The sequence below is a fragment of the Rhinatrema bivittatum genome, chromosome 3 (genome assembly GCF_901001135.1).
Source record: "Rhinatrema bivittatum chromosome 3, aRhiBiv1.1, whole genome shotgun sequence".
NCBI lineage: Eukaryota > Metazoa > Chordata > Amphibia > Gymnophiona > Rhinatrematidae > Rhinatrema > Rhinatrema bivittatum.
In genome coordinates, this window is record NC_042617.1 from 80295156 (window position 1) to 80313083 (window position 17928).

The 17928-nt window shown below is 42.8% G+C and overlaps 1 protein-coding gene across 4 annotated transcripts in view; it reads right to left on the minus strand.

Annotated features, from left to right (window-relative positions):
* Window positions 1-17928, minus strand: part of NRXN1 (neurexin 1) — a 2509029-nt gene that overhangs the window by 684012 nt on the left and 1807089 nt on the right. The gene's annotated exons all lie outside the window — the stretch shown is intronic.

Below are 17928 nucleotides of genomic sequence, written 5' to 3' on the forward strand. Positions count from 1 at the left end.
GGATAAAAAAATGTAAATTAGAGAAAGGGGAGGAGTTTGGATGGGGTTTAGTAAATTTGGGTCCTGTAGCGCTGCAGGCGATAATGTATCACACATTAGCACCCACATTAGTGCCGGAAATAACTACAGGTATTTCATTGGCAGTATGGGGGGTGATAGAGTGCATCATGGCCACAACTGCAGCAGGTGAAATGCATCGCCGCAATGCGGCCTCCTACTCACTCTCACCCTACCGCCCCCTTTTATTTCATGGCTCATCATTCCACTATATTTATAGCAGAATGATGAATCCAGGGGCAAATGTGTTAGCCTATAAAGTGCCACCAGCTTCTATGTTGCTTTTGCTACTTCAGACTGACACTGTCACAACTACCTCTCTGGAAGATTTTAACAGAAAAGTCTGAATGTTATTTTTAGGCACAGCTTAAAGTGGCTCGGTGCACACTGATACTCTATGCCAGCATTCCTCTATCCCAATTCAGTCACTGAGAGTGGTGGAGAGGCTATTGCTGAGAGCAAATCTTATCAGTTACTGAAGAGAAGCCCTGGGCACATTAAGGAACTTGCTCATCCGTACCCTTCCCAAAGAAAGACTAAGGGGCAGAAGGATAGAAGCAATGATCGACAGGAGAGACTAAAATGGAGAGAAGGGAAAGAAATGAACTCATGATGGATGGCAAAAAGGGATACAAAAGATAGATGGAAAAAGTGGAAGCTAGATAGGAAAATGGATGGGGGACTACAACTAGCAAAGAGAAGAAGGGGTATATAACCAGACCCCTGTCTCCAACAAGCGTGCTATGGGTTCGCGTTGAAGTCTGGAAGGGGAAAAACAACGTCTTTCAGGGCTCCTGGCACTATCACAAACAATCACCGTCCTGGCTCACATTCTAGGCAGAGAATCTCCAGAAGGTGCCATATTGTACAGAAAAGGAGGAAGGAAGCCAAGGCCAAATAAACCAATATTCACACCTGTGTTCTTCCATTCCATTCACACCAGTGTTCTTCCATTCCATTGCACTAGGAATATTAGAAAAAAAATCAACAGGCGTCAAAAAGTGGTGTACAAAATAATGTCTTTACTAAAACTTAAAAAAGAGTATCTAGGCCAAAATCACAAAAATAAAAATCAGCATACAGCAAATCACCAACACAAAACATATGGCTTCCTTGTCCATTGTAGATCTTTATTTATTTATTTATTTAGAGATTTTATATAGTGGCATTCCATGTGAAAATCACTAGATCGCCATGGTTTACAATACTAACATTCACAAATGATATACCACCTATCACAAATTATTGATTCCAGCAATATCATGCCAGCAGTATCATTCATAGTTATTAGGGATAAGACCGAGGGGATTGTGCTGTTTAAGTGATAATCCAATTTCGTCTGAAGGGGTTGTTATTTATATAATTAGGGACCCATGCATCAGAAGGTTGTTTTGTTAAAGGATAATGTAATGTCACAGGTTATTTTGTACTATACGCATTTTGGAACTGCCAGGTTTTCAGGTCTTGTTTGAATTTATTTTTCTCTGTTGCAGTTCTTAGTTCTTCTGGCATAGAGTTCCATAGTTCAGGACCCGCTACAGATAGCGCTCTTTCTCTAGTTTGTGACAAGTGAGAGATTTGTATTGTTGGGATAGAGAGGAGACCTTTATTTTGTAATCTCAGAGTTTATTGTGGTTTGTGTTGTTTAAGTGATAACCCAAGAAGTTCATTGTTAGTATTATTAATGTTATTGAATATGATTGTTAATGTTTTATATTGTATTCTAGATTGTATTGGTAGTTAGTGTAATGCTTTTAAAGTGATGTTACTGTATTTTCTTGCTGTTGCATTTTGCAGAAGTTGTAGTGGCTTTATGTGACCAGCTGGAAGACCAAGGAGCAAGGAATTGCAGTAGTAAATATTCAAGAATATTAGTGTTTGTAAAACAGTTTTGAAGTCTGTGGTAGCTAGTAGAGGTTTCAATTGGCTCAGTAGCCACAGCTTGCTATAGCCAGTTTTAATCACTTTACTGATGTGACTTTTCATTGAAATGCATTCTTCTCACCTCTCTCCTATTTCTTGCGCCTTTATTCATAGAAAATATATCTTTACCCGTGAGGGTGGGATAACTAGAGTATAGCTCCAATATAAAACTGGTGAGATGACAAAAAATAGCCCCAAGCACAACAGTTCAGAAAAACATAACATTTCACAACTTGGGTCAAAACTAGTAAACTGTAATCCAATTTGCAAAATCCTCAAGGCTCCTGAGTTCTTGGCTGAAAAGTCTTGATCCTTCATCCAAACTATTTCTGGTCACCTAGACAAAAAGATCTTTAATCAAATCCTTTGGGATATGGAAGTATGCCCTGCCAGTGCCAGAGGGAAGAGCATCCCCCCATATCCCAAAGGAATGGATCAAAGATCTTTTTGCCCAAGTGACCGGAAAGAGTTTAGGTGAAGGATCAAAAGTCTTCTCAAAAAGTTATTTCTTTATAATCTCTTGTTTGAACGCTTGAATTGCCTCTTTGGGATCTGAGAGAATCTTCAGCACTACAACCAACTTTCTTTGAGATCTTGGGGAAATCTATAGCTCGCCAATTCAAGTGCTTTGAGATCCTGTAGGAATCTTCTCTAACTCCCCAATTGCCTTTCCACTTTCCAAGCCACTGAAGCACTAAACTTGCGCCAGAGGACTTTGTACTCCACTGAAACCTTACCCCCCAAAAGTTGGGTTATAACAATGGGAGGAATCCCAAATACCAAAAGCTCCTTCTACTGCCCCCAACTAGAAAAATACATGGGGATAACATTAGTGACTGGCAAAGTCCTATCACAGGGGTAAGAAAGAATAGAGAACCCCAAGGATGGAGAGTGTCATCGCTTTTCTACTTCTCATTAGGGATGTGAATCGTTTTAGGACGATTAAAATTATCGTCCGATAATTTTAATATCGTCTTAAACCGTTATGGAACACAATACAATACAGATTCTAACGATTTATCGTTATAAATCGTTAGAATCGTGAGCCGGCACACTAAAACCCCCTAAAACCCACCCCCGACCCTTTAAATTAAATCCCCCACCCTCCCGAACCCCCCCCAAATAACTTAAATAACCTGCGGGTCCAGCGGCGGTCCGGAACGGCAGCGGTCCGGAATGGGCTCCTGCTCCTGCATCTTGTCGTCTTCGGCCGGCGCCATTTTCCAAAATGGCGCCGAAAAATGGCGGCGGCCATAGACGAAAAAGATTGGACGGCAGGAGGTCCTTCCGGACCCCCGCTGGACTTTTGGCAAGTCTCGTGGGGGTCAGGAGGCCCCCCACAAGCTGGCCAAAAGTTCCTGGAGGTCCAGCGGGGGTCAGGGAGCGATTTCCCGCCGCGAATCGTTTTCGTACGGAAAATGGCGCCGGCAGGAGATCGACTGCAGGAGGTCGTTCAGCGAGGGTTCCGGCGCCTCGCTGAACGACCTCCTGCAGTCGATCTCCTGCCAGCGCCATTTTCCGTACGAAAACGATTCGCGGCGGGAAACCGCTCCCTGACCCCCGCTGGACCTCCAGGAACTTTTGGCCAGCTTGTGGGGGGCCTCCTGACCCCCACGAGACTTGCCAAAAGTCCAGCGGGGGTCCGGAAGGACCTCCTGCCGTCCAATCTTTTTCGTCTATGGCCGCCGCCATTTTTCGGCGCCATTTTGGAAAATGGCGCCGGCCGAAGACGACAAGATGCAGGAGCAGGAGCCCATTCCGGACCGCTGCCGTTCCGGACCGCCGCTGGACCCGCAGGTTATTTAAGTTATTTGGGGGTGGGGGATTTAATTTAAAGGGTCGGGGGTGGGTTTTAGGGGGTTTTAATGTGCCGGTTTTTCGATTTTTCGATTTTTCGATTTTTTTAACGATTTTTCACGATTTTTCACGATATTTTACCCCCCCAAACGGCAACAATACGATTCCCTCCCCCTCCCAGCCGAAATCGATCGTTAAGACGATCGAGGACACGATTCACATCCCTACTTCTCATCACTTTCAGGGACATTTTCCTTAACCCAGATAATTCACCATAGATAAGATCTTCTATTTTGGATGTGACAGGGCTATGCCAGTCACTAACAGTGCTCCCATGTACATTTTCCCAGTTATGAGCAGTGGGAGGGAGTTTTTACTACCTAGGTTTCCTTCCCTGTCTTTTTGTGGGAGGCTGTCTGGGATATAAATATCCCCATGTTCAGTGTTCAGGAGACTGAGGAAAGTGTGGATGGAAGGAGATTGGAGGAGATTGGAGGAGGAGCTCCATAGAGACTTGGCCTCATCCATGGGGTCTAATTGTCTTGAAGGAGCACTAATACATTTAAGAAGATGTTTGAAAGAAGATTGAGCAGTCCAAAGGAAAGGGCATCCTCCAAGTATCCCAAATGATTTCATCAAATGATTTTTTTTGCCCAGGCAATCAGTGAACAGCATGAATGAAGAAAAGTACTGAGACTTTTGAAAAAAGAACTCGAGACTTAAAATTTTGAAGTTGAAATACAGTTTAATAGTTTTGACCCAGTTTGGGATTTGCCTAACGTTTTGTGCTTGAGGATCATTTTTTTTCCTGTCTTTACCAGTTCATGTTGAAGCTGCACTCTAGTTATCCCACACTCACTGATGAGATCTTTTCTATGGATGAAAGTGCCAAAAGGGAAAGACTGTTAAGAAGACTTAAAATGGACAAGGAAACAACATTTTTTTTGGCGATTTGTTTGATGTTGGTTTTGATTTTTGTGACTTTGCATGGATACTTTTATTTAAGTTGCAGTATACTGATTATTTTCAACACCACTTGGACTTTTGTTTGGTTTTTCTTCATTGGCCCAATGCACCTACTGAATGGTTGGACACTGGAGTGAGTATTTCTTTCTACCCATTCTGATACTTTTGGCTTCCTTGCTCTTATACTGGACTTGTCTGCATCTGGTGGTGATCATCAAACTAGAGTGTGAACCTTTGATTGTAGTTGTAACTGACTATACCAGAGGCCCAGAAAGATAGCTCCCACCCCCATCCAGACTTGGACCCAGACCCATAGCCCCTCTGGTTGATGCTAGTTGCACAAATAGGGGGCCTGCTACATGGACTTAATTCAAAATAATGTATGATCAATAATAAAAATGATATTTATTTTAAAATTAGGCACAATGGGGCCGATTTTCAAAGCCCTACGTGCATAAATCCAGGAGTATTTACGTGTGTAGGGGGGGGTTACACGCGCCGGGCCTATTTCAAAAGGCCTGGCGGCGCGTGTAAAGCCCCAGGACGCGTGTAAGTCCCGGGGCTTGGAAAAATGGGTGGTCCAGGAGCGGGGCAGGGGTGGAGGCATGGCCAGAGGCCTCTCCACGGCTGCTGGGCCAGGGGATTGCGCACTGGCAGTTGGCCAGTGTGTGCAAGTTATGTCTGCCTCTGGCAGGCATAACTTGTGAAATAAAGGTACGGGGTTTTTTTTTGGGGGGGGCTGGGGAGCGGGACAGATAGGGGAAGGGATGGGGAAGGGGGGGAAGGGGTGGAGAGGAAAGTTCCCTCCGAGGCTGCTCCGATTTTGGAGTGGATCCGGAGGGAACGGGGAAAGCCAGCTGGTCTCCCTGAGGGCTTGGCACGTGCAAGGTGCACAATTGTGCACCCCCTTGCTTGCGCTGACCCCTGATTTTATAACATGCGCGCGACTGCACGCACATGTTATAAAACTGGGCATACATTTGTGCACTCTGGGTAGCGCGCACAAATGTAGGCCACTCGCGTACCTTTTAAAATCTACCCCAATGCATTTAATCAAGGGTACAAGGCAAAAAAGGGTAGTGATGTTTTATATTCAAAACCTGAAATGAAGATCATTTTTCTCCTAATATCTCTTCCATAGGACTTTAACGAGAATCAGATTCTTAATAAAATATGTGTTTTGTAAGGATGTGGCTTTGACTAGATATTGGCTTCAAGTTTCCCTGCAGCACAATTTCATTTTAATTATTTTAATAAATAATGTACTTCAGATTGGAAAGGTTTCATTCTAAAATGTTCAAGACGCATCTGGAAAGGTTAAGAAGCTGTGTGTGCATGCATTCAATTTTATACTTAATTCTTGTAAATTATGAATATCTCATGACCATGGGTTTGGAAGATACTTCAAAAGAAGTTTGGGTGCAATGCTGAATCTAAGAATAAAGAAGGCAATAATGTACTGGAAAATCTGTACCCAGAGTTCTAAATTTTGATACTTCTTTCTCACATAATATGCAAATAAGAAAATCAATTTTTAAACAGAACTACATTTTCTTATCTTGAAAGACATCTTTGAGAACCAGAATTACAGATTAGGCAGTGTTAGAGCACAAAAATGTATAGACAGTCTGAAAAATAGCTTGCTTGCATGATTCTGAAATAATATATTCTCTTGCTCCAAAACTTGGATCCCCTGGAATTTCTTAGAGAATGAAACAAAATTCCATTTAGAAAAAAATCTTCAAACAAGGGAGTCGCTACCCTTCTATTTTGGTTTCCTGGAGGCAAATTGCAGATGAATATCAAGTTTTTCTATCATCTGCAAGTTATTTTTTTTTACCTCTCCTCTCTTATCTCTCCCTACACTCCTCATAGTGAATTTTGTCCATCTACATCAAATACTCAGGTAAAAGGATTGGTTTTTTTTGGACAATACCAAACTGTGTGGAAATGTTTTTCTTCCTAGAGAGCATACTACACACCTAAGGGCCCTGAAAGACTTTTCCTTTTCTCGTTGCCAGGAAAGAACCTTAGCAGAAGCGATCACAGCCTGACCCCATTGCTAATCAAAGAGCCCTTGTGTCTGATTAGAAGATGGAGCAGGGTTTACACTTAAACCCTTGCTCTTCCTGATCAGGGCCATGGGCTGCCATCCCATCCCTAACACTATAATTTCAGAATTCCAAGGTCCCACCGATTCAGCCCGGACCCTCACACCTTCCAAAAGTCAGCCCTGTTCCTGATCTTAGCCATGTTAATTTTAACCATGATTTCCATGTGACCATCCCCTAACCTGGCTACATTATGCTCAAGTGCACTAGCGGCTACTTGGCTCACATCAGCACGCTGCTTCCGGTAGGGGATGAAACAATTGCCATCTTGTGCAGTATTTACAGATTACCATGCCCAGATGTCAAAGACACTTAAAACAATGTCTCAAAAGGCATTGGGGGCCCCATACTGGATGCCACTGTATGATGTACACCCCCCACCCCCATCCCGGTTACATACCTGGAACGTTTTGCGTTCTGCTCTCCCTGAGATTGGTATGGATTGGTGAGGCGGGGGGGGGGGGGGGGGCTATGCAAGTTTTCTTCCCAGCTCCCCACTCCCATCAGTGCAAGGTTGCCATTCTTTTCCAGCCCTTTCTCCCTTTGTCTCACTCTCCCCTCCTGTTACCCTTCATTTATGTCTCCATTTGTAGAATGACTATACAGCAAACTAATGAAATCAATTCTAAAGTGAGATAAAACAAGAAGGCAATAGCACTCTCCCCTCCTCGTCCATGTTCCCCTAGCCTCTTCATCATTTGTGCTTCCTCTCTTCTGGCCTCTTCTCCATTTTCGGTTTCCCTCCTCTTCCCACCTTTGCTCTTTATTTTCTAGCCCTCTTCCCCTCTTCTTTTCTCCGCTTTTATTTTATTCTCTTATACTTTTTCTCAGGTAACTCCCATTATTTCCTTTAGGAGGAAAATTCAATGTCATATTTTCCTTTCCTTATTAAAATTACATACGAGATATCACAGCGACCATCTTATGGTCCACTTCAGTGAGACATATCCTTCATCAGGGTGTTAATGCAAATAACTTTATTGTCAAAAGTCTCCTATTGTCAGTTCTTAGACAATTCAAGGATTCGTGCTACCCTATCTCAATAGTCCTCTGAATGGTTTAGTCATGTTGCTTCTTGTCCCTCCGGAAGCAATCTATGGGCGAACCACGGAACTGTGTCTGGGGATGCACAAATCATTGAACTGTCTGATAATAGGAGCCTTTTGACAATAAAATTATTTGCATTAACACATTGACAAAGGAATTGTCTCACTGAAGTGGACCATAAGATGGATACCGTGCTTTATCATATTTAATTTTGACTTTTCCAAGTGTGGCTGCCACTCCTGAATTACTTTCTATACGTTACTTTTCTCCCTTGGAAATAGTGCCAGTGGAATGGAGTCAGGGAAAAGACTCAGGGAAAAGTTACAAAATAGTCTCCTTTGGAGCTTTCTGTCGGCTTTTATAGAGCTGGTCGTACCATGGCTGCAGCACATCTGCAGAGGACCAATGTCATCAGAGTGACTTTGCATGTCTGATAAGGGATCATGAGGCTCAGGCACAGGGAAATGAGTCAGCTAATAAATTCTATGGCTCAGAGCAGGGTAAGTCCGAATGTCCCATTTTTGCTGTTTCACCTTTATTTGTTCGCTTATGCAGTCTCTCCTCCAGCTTTAAAAAACAAATATATATTTTTTTTCACCAGCCTGCCCAAATAGCTGTTTCCAGCTACAAAATGGGTGAATAAATCCAAAATCTTGGGCAAGAAGCAAAAATGCAAGTGGGACTCAATCCTAAAATTTAGCCCTTAAAGGTAAAAATTCCACAATTGTTAATATTATCATACAAACAAATCAATTAGTCTTTAGAAAAAAAAAGTATCTCATTTAATTGTTAAGACTAAGTAGTCATGCCTGCAAAATAAACTAAATATTCTAGTACAAAATAAATAAATAAATGGCAAACGTAACGTGGCACAAATTGATGAAACCATAAGGTGCTGTTCCACATGACAGGATCCTCTGGAGCTTTGATACAGAAAGTTGCATCGGGCTTTAAGCATGTGCGAAATCATCATTAATAGTGGTATCAAAAGGCTATTGTGACTGGAACTCTTGCATGAACTCATGTGTCCCTCATGCTGTTCATTTTAAATGGATACATAAGAAACATCCACCTTAGGAGTGGATGCAATTTGGATTTCTAGGAAAGTTAAAAATTAAGATCAATGTTCAACTAGCATCTGACTGTTTCATGCAGTCTTTGCCATGACACCAGGGTTGCAGCTGTCAGAGTATTCTCTCTGCTACAAAACAGTTTCATGTATTTGGCATTTTAACAAAAATTTTGGGTGGGGTGCCTTTAACTTTCTTTTCATTTGCATTATTCTGAATTAGATGAGGGCACAAAAAGTCTTGGATGTATTCAACCTTTCCTTTGTCCTCCTATTGTGTGTTAAAAACTACTTGAATTTTAAAACTAAAATTTCTAATCCTGTTAGATATTAATTAAAAAAAAGTGCCTCTGCTATCTTCAGAGTTTTAGGGAAATTTGGGCTTAAATATTGGTGTCTGCCTTTGAAATTTTGATGCAATATTACTGTAGGAAACATTATTATCTTTTTGCCCTGCATACATATATCTGTAAACTAACCATATTATCATGGCCAATGCAAGAGTATTCAGCAGCATAGGTGAACCTTCATTCATGCACCTTCTCCCCAAATTAACATATTGGCAGCGGCTCTAGCACAGTGCTCCCCCCTACAGGCAGCGGTGGCTCCAACACAGCACTCTCTCCTTTGGCGGTATTGGCTCTGGAACAGCCTCTGGGCATTGCACTGGCTGGATTTTGTCACTCCTAAAATTTTGGCACTCCAGGCAACCACCTAGTTTGCCTAATGGAAGCACCAACCCTGCATATTATCAATACAGCAAGAGTTTCCATTCAAGTGGATCTCTGTAATTTACATACGAACGAGATAATGGAACTGTGAAACATTTCTGATGAAATGACAGTGCAAAGGGGTACTGATTTATGTTTTGTCTACAGTGAAGTTCCAAGAAATAAAGGTCAATAAACAGGATGTAGGTGATAACTTTTAAATGGATAGACAACACTTTTATGACCACCTGTCAAGTACTATGCTTCCTTCCTCAGGTCATTTAAAAGTGTGTCTGGTTTTCCTGAAATAATGCACCAACAGAGGAAGTATAACAAAGATTTTATCTATTGAATATAAAAGAAAGAACCTGTCTGGGAGAGGTATACAGCACGGTGCCAGTGGATCCCCTTTTCCCTTCTGAGCTTCCATTGACTCTTGTGACATTCTGATCATTGATTGGAATTCCAGCCAGGGGAAAGATGGGGGTTGGATACCATGAGGCTTTTAAAAGAAAGGCAAGCAGGATAATTGCTTTATAAAATGTATGCAATCACATCCCCTGCAACCTCTCTGCTGCAGCAATAACCTCCTGATCCACCAGTGCATTCATCAACAAATCCCCTGATCTCTTACTGTAGCATGATGATGGGTTGGGCCTCCTAGGGCAGAGGGATGGTGTTAAAAATCCAATGGTCACTAAAGAGCACAGTCATGGCCTACATGTGGGGTAGGGAGGAAGGACCAGTTGGAGGGGCCCAACCTTTGCCATTAGCAGTGTTTTCAGAGTGCAAGCTTTGTTCAATGGTGCTAGCACATTCATAGCTAGAGAAAGAACTGGGTAGACCTCTTTCCTTTCACTGCTTCAAATGTAGCTGTTTCAAGTTCCTCAGGCTAAGCAGTGGCAAATTTCTGCCTTTGGGTAAGCGACTGGAACTAGTACAAGAAAAATTGGGGTGCATTGGTCATTGAGCTGCACAGTCATGATTGGGTCAACTATGGAGGTAGGCCATCCATGGCAGCATCGCTTGGGTGGTGAGCTATGTGTGGTAGTGCCAACATACTACGGCAGAAACTGGGAGGTGAGTTACGTTCCTCTAGTCCTTTGCTAAGGCCTTCAGCAGAAAGCCATACTACATATGCCTCTGTTCTATGGCAGAAAGCCATACTACATATGCCTCTGTTCTATGGCATTCTATGGGAATGTGCAGCAGCAACAGAAAGTAAAAGTGGAAGGAACTGGAAACACTACACCTGTGGTGGGGAAGATGGTTGGAAGAAGGATGGCCCATCATTGCTCTTGATGTGGCCCAATGGCATCTTCAGTCTTTCAGGAAGTGAAGTGACCAGACTCTGTTGCTAATTCCATGCTGTAACAGACCAGAGTTGTTAAAAAAAATAAGAGGGAACACACTCAGGTGAGAGTGTAAATAAGGGCCACAGCATTGCCAGCATACCTCCAACAAAGTGAGTAGACTAGGTGGGAAGGGCTGCCCATATTTCATAGGGGAGGCAGTGAGCACCTTCCGCGCACCATTCAAAAAGGCTGTGGATACACCTGGGATGTAAGAAAAGGCTGAAGGATGGATTGGCACAGTTTCAGTAAAGTGGGGGTCTAGTAGTAAGGACATCAAGGGACAAGTATAGGCAAGGGGAAAGGGTCAGGGCCACTGGAGGTTGGATCCTTGCCTAGGCCCAATAATGAGAGAATGGTGAGGTCAACATGTCTTGGCAAACTAGTGTTTCTGGGTGGAGCCCTTGACTTCTACATGGTCCTCCTTATGCCGAGGGACTTTCTATATTCTCAGGACCATATCCAATCCAGAATAATCCCTCACAGTGTGGAGATCAAGTGCCACAATACCTTATTTTTTAAAAAGTGGGAATTTTCAGCTTGGAAAAGGTGTAAAGAGGACTAAAAATGAATTAGGCCATCCTCAGGTTTAAAAGTGTAGACAAATATGACCCATCACAGTACACTACCTTGAGACAAAAATGGGGTGAGCGTAGGATTATGTGATATAGAGATGGTTAAATAAAAATAAATAAATAAATAAAGGGAGGAGTTGATAGAATGAGGATGATTGTCCAAGTGAATACAGGACATCAAGAGGTGGTGAAAGGGGAAGACTTGAGGTACAGGATAGGTGCTGGCTAAGTCCCTGAGGAGATCTAAATTAGAATACTGTGTACAATTCTGGAGACTGTACCTTTAAAAGGATATAAACCACATGGAGTTGGTCCAGAGGATGGCTCCTAAAATGGTCAGTGGTCTTTGTTATGGGACAGACTTAAGGATTTAAACATGTATACCCTTGAGGAAAGGCAGGCTAGGGGAGATATGATAAAAACAATGTAGTCTCTCTGAGGTTTCAATGCATAGAAGAGCAACTACTTTCAATGGAAAGGAGGCTGTAGAACAGTGGCATGCAGACAGGGCCTTCAAGAGATTCACTGAATACCCAGTCCATGGGTGGCCAATACCACCCCAAAAAATTGTTCCTAACTTAATTTTATACATTGGATCAAGAAGGGATAAACCAAACCCCTGCCAATCCAATTAATATGATACAATTCCCAACCACGGCAGCAGGAGTCACATTTAACTGATAGTCATCTCCTGTGGTTGTGGGGACAATCTTGCAGCTTTTATCGTGAGACCAGCCTCACAGCAGCATGAGATGATATTTGGTTAAACACAACTCTGGCAAAACGTCCTTCCCATGTCCTGGCAGAACCCATCCTGCGACAGCCAAAGACAGTGAGGGGATCTGGCAGCCATCAGCACAGCCCATCCCACTGATGGCTGAAGATCAACAGGCCTGGCGTAGTGCCCATCCTGTAGCAGCTGAAGCGAGCAGGACAGGCAACCACCAGCACAACCCATCCTGCTGGCTGCTGAAGATCAACAGACCTGGCATGGAGCCCATTCTGTGGCAGCCAAAGAAAAGTGGAGAACCAGGTGACCCAGTGGAACCCCATCCTGATGGCAGTGAAGATTGGCAGGCCTAGCAGGCTGCCACAAAGCCCTTTCCATAGCAGCCAAAGAGAAATGAGAACAGTCCAGTGGTCACCAGTGGACCACATCTAGCTGGCTGCTGAAGAAGAAAAGCCTTAGGCCCCAAGAGTATGGGTATAAACCTTTATGTGCATTTGTGTACCTGTGTGTGAGGGAGACAGAGCCTGTTTGAGTGTGTGTGTGTGTGTATATGAGGGAGAGAGAGTCTGTGTGTTTCATGTGAAGAAGAAAATGTCTGTGTATGAGAGGGAGAGACAGTCTGTGTGTGAGGAAGAGAGAACCTGTGTTCATGTGTGTGCAGGGGAGAGAGAGAGCCTGAGTGTGCATGTGTGTGTGTGTGTGTGTGTGTGTGTGTGTGTGAGGATGAGAGATCCTATGTGTGTGTGAGTGAGGGAGAAAGGGCCTCTGTGTGTGTGTGCAGCCACCCCCCCCCCCCCCCAATCCAAAACAATCTCAGGATGGTTGGAAATCAAAAAGTCCCAGATATGGAGAGTGGGAGATATTTTAATCCTTTAGTTTCATTATTGGATGTTTGATGTATCTGCTGTTTTGAAATATTATATTGGCATTCTGAGAAATGTATAAACATATTTATGAGGTTTCAATTATTGGATGTTCTATTAATCAGTTGTTTTGAAATATTTATTCTTTTTCTTAGTATGGTTTTACTTTTATGATTGATGTTTTATATTTCTTGATTTTGTTGTTCATTGGTCCCTTATTTTGTCATTGGCAAGGTTCTGTATGTATGAATGTCTACGTGACAGATCTGCTAGTGTATAGTTTCTGTGAAGGGGGTCTATAACAGTCTGTATTATTGTTTTCAGTCTTCTAGGGCTTGATGTAATATTTGCAGTGCTGGTATTTTCTGGGTAGGGTTTTTTCTGTTTGAGTCCTGGGAGTTACTGTTGTTGGCAGGCTATGATTAGTTATTATTGGATCTATATAAATACTATCAAAAAATGCTGTACATGTGCTATTGAGATAATATAGGACCTGTCTTTAGATGTGAATTTTCTGATATGAATCTGAAAAAGGAACCTATGCAGTTTTATAAGCTTTTGTAGAATATTTTTAGACACGTATTTTTTTTATTGTACAGATGTTTTTAGGCAGCCCAGCTTATTCTGTTTTCCAAATAGGAGGTGTATAGGTATTTTAGAGCCTGATATAATATTTGTAATGTTGACTTAACATAGGTAGGGTTGTAACTAACAGTAGTTAGTACTGTTTTGGTATTGGATTTTTACAATATCATAATTGTTTATTTATGGCTTTCTGGGGGCCAAGCCCATACCCAATATATGTGACAATTTGCCTAATGCCATATGAGTTCCAAATATCTTTTATGTCTTTTGGGGAGAGGGAACTGAGGGAGCAAGACTCTAGAGACCTAACAGGGAGGAAAGGTGTGAGAGGGAAGGGGGACAGAGGAATTAATATTGAATCCCCTGCTATAAATGACAACACATGAGGAGTCATAGGATGAGGGTGAAAGTGGGTAGACTTGGAAGTAATCTAAGGAAATATTGCTTTACAAAAATTATAGAGGATGCATGGAACAGCCTACCAGTGGAGATGGTGGAGACAAAGACAGTATCTGAATTTAAGAAAACATAGGACAAGCACAGGAGGGATTTCTGAGGAACTGTAGAGCTGAGCAGTTGGTATGAATGGTCAGACTTGATAGGATATATGGTCTTTTCTACCGTCATGTTTCTATATTTCCTTCTGACATGGTGCCAGGGATTCAGGAGGACAAGGGCAGCATGCCACCATGCTTCCCAAGGGCCATGCTAGCACTTCAACACCTCAGCATGTATAGTACCTCCCTGATTTGCAGGTTCAGCTATTTCAGCTTTGCTTGCATTGTCAGTCACTCTCCACTGAAACGTTCCTATTGGAAGAGACTCAGGGGTGTTTAAGAAAGCCCCTTTGCCAGTACAGGGATACAGCATAACCAAGGACTGTGTGGGAGGGTTCCCATTTTAGCTCCAGAAACTTATTGTGCTCCCATAGATACAACCTATAAATAACTCTTCTCCAGCAAATCCAGCAAGCCAGAGAGTACAGCAGAAGGCTGAGGCAGATGATGGTCTGATCTGATTAGCTGACATATTCCCAGAGGATTCTTTCCCATAAATTATGGTGCCGCTACTGGAAATTGTAGCTAGGATGGAATTTTGCACAACAGCATGATATACAGCTCGTCATACCTGGCTGGGATGTACTGCATGTGATCAGGTTCCTAGAGAGTGGTGGCTCTATTACAGAAAGGCAGATATCAGTTACACCCTAACAGGTAGATTTTAAAAGTGTTGCTCACGCAAAAACAACCCTATACATGCAAATGTGAGCCAAACATGAACAACGTGAGTTTTAAGAAGACGGAAAGTACATGCATGGATACCTCGGCGCACGTCAAGAATAAAGAGACAGAAAAGGGGTGGGGCCTGGGCATTCCGGGGTGGGGTCAAGACTTGCGCTCATAACTCCCCCCAAATTTTGATTTTGAGCCAGAGGGATCCTGACCACCGGGGGGGGGGGGGGGGCGCGAGAGAGAGAGAGACAATCTGACACTCTATATATCTCCTACTGTAAGAGGGTCATTTTCATCTCAGGGTGGGTTTTGGGGGATGCTGGTGTAACAAGGGTCTGCAGACCCTTGTGCCCTAGGCAGACCCATGTAATATCCCCACCGAGTTGAAAGTGACCCTCTTGCAGTGGGAGATATATAATGTGTCAGATTGTCTCTCTCCCTCTCTCAATATGGTCACTTCTGCGAGTATGTGTGTAAAGGTCGCACACATATGTGTGGCAGGGATATTTTAAATGATATGCGTGTACACTTGTACGCACAATATAAAATTAAGTGTATCTTTGCTAGCGTGCCAAATGGGTGCACACGTGCGCCTTTTAAAATGTATCTGCATGCATTTTGCCATAAGGCTCCATTCCTAAAGGTGCCTGCTGCTTTGTTAAAGTGCATGCTGATCAGCCTACATTGAGGGGTATAGCTCCTTTCTGTACTGGGACACAGAACTGGTTGCCAGGAGCACAATCAACACTGTGTTTCCTTTCAATTATTTTCTTTCATTAAGCTGGAGATATCCCATTTCAGGCATGTTAAAACTGTGAATGCAAAGTGGTGCCCATGGGTCAGGCCTCTGCATCAGATGTCTGCTGTAACGACCAAGGCCTGCATCGGTGCCACTTCACACAGGTAACTGGGACAGTTTGCAAGGATTTTGCTCTATGGAACTCATTTTTGAGGAAGTACACCAGAATACTCATCTGATAGGCCCGTCATGATGTGAGGCTCTCTTTGGTCAATACAGTGGAGAAGAAGTGGTGGAATGCACTGCCAAGAGAGGTCAGTCGGGGTATGAGAGTGGTACTGGTGTAGAATGGGTTAGGATTCTTCGTCCACTTCCAGAGTCCAAGGCAGAAGCGTTTGTATAGACACCCAGGTTCCCTACTAGTGTTACTATTGCTTTTACATGAGCTGCCAATGTACATTCTGAGGGTAATTTCCAAACAACCTGCATAAGCAAAAGTCTGTACGTACTTTTTACGTGCAGATTTTAGCTAGAATTTTTATTTTTAAAGTGGATTTATGTGCATAAATCCACTTTGAAAAATTCACAGGTTTGCATTAAACCCCAGGCAACAAAGACACACAAAGTTACATCTGCTCAAGAGTAGGTGTATAAAATGCCTCTCTGCACATACTTTTAAGTGCACCGGGGTTACTTTCAAAAAGCAAGTTACACACATATAAAACTGTTTTTTATATGTGTAAGTGCCTTTGAACATAACTTCCTCCATGACTAAGGGCATCCCTGTGAGTGTTCATGGAACAGAGTGGCCTAAGGAGAGGAAAACAGACCCTATAGAAGAGAGTGGGAGCTGATAGAGTCTCTTCTCACAGAAGTATGGTGTAGAATCTCTTCTGTCTGGGAGAGGACTGTACTTTGTCATAGAGAAGGGACAGGGTAGGAAACCCCTTGATTGGGAGGTTCTCCAACAGATTTAGGTGGATGCTTGCTATAAATTCAGATGGTGAAGAAGGAATCTGATTAGCTCAGTCATATTCATTGAGTCTTCATCTGGAACAATAAGGAACCAGAGAGGAGCCTCACCTGCAACCAGCAGTGTGAGAGGTTCAAGAGCAAGGACTCCAGGCATCGGGATCTTTAGAAAGGTGTGAATACAGAGAAAATTCTTCCGGGATTTGTCAGCTCGAGAACCAACTTATTAGGAACTGTGAGAGGCACAAAGTTCCTTAATCCTGCTTCACAGATCCTGTTAGTGAATGTTTCTGGTTACCAGCATTCTTTTTTTTTTTTTTGCTTATGAGGAAGGGAGGCAGTGAAGAAAAGGATTTGGTTTGAGGTAGCATATGGTGAGATTATTTTAACTGAAGAACTTTGTTTGGAGTAAAGATTTTTCCTTGGAATACCAGCACTGTGCTTGAGTGTGGTGACTGGACACTTAACTAACTTGGTTCCCCATTCCCCCCTCCCCAACCCAGGCACGTATCAGTAGGGTCCTGAAGTCTATCCTCCTCCTTATGGCAAAGATACCTCACAGCCATTTGTGTATCTATCTCAATCGACGCAATGTGTGTCCTATGTTGCTTAGAGACAGAAATCACGGTGACGGTGAAGGTCATTGTCTCAGCTTCTGCGACCAGGAATACAAAGTCCAGAGACAAGAAGGATATATTCTGGTGTGGCAACAAGGGGAAGGGGGAGTAGAAGTCATAAGCAGGTAGTTTGTAAAATGCAAACTTGGTATTCACTTGCTAAAGGTTTGTGTCAAGCACTACTTTCAGTTTGGCTAATCTGAGCATGGTACACCATGGATTGTAAAGTGGATTAACCGACTCTCCTTTTCATTTCAAATTGATCTTTTTTTAGTTTTCAAATTGCCCACATAACTGCATAGTAAGTGGGTACTTTTACTGCACTAATTTTCAAAGAAAAACTATCTAGATAGTTCTCTTTGGAAACCAAGCTAATATAAAGTACATGCACTAAAAGCACTTGGGTACTTCATATCTGCTGTTGCGAAGGCAGCGGAGGGGGCATAAAATAACGTGCATGCCTTTGGACAGCTAATGTATGCACACTGTTTTCTTCCCATACCTAAACACACTCACAGAAGCCCCTTTTTTTTAATGCATTTAAAAGTGCACATACTAAGAAAGTTTGGGTGTACTTTTAGCA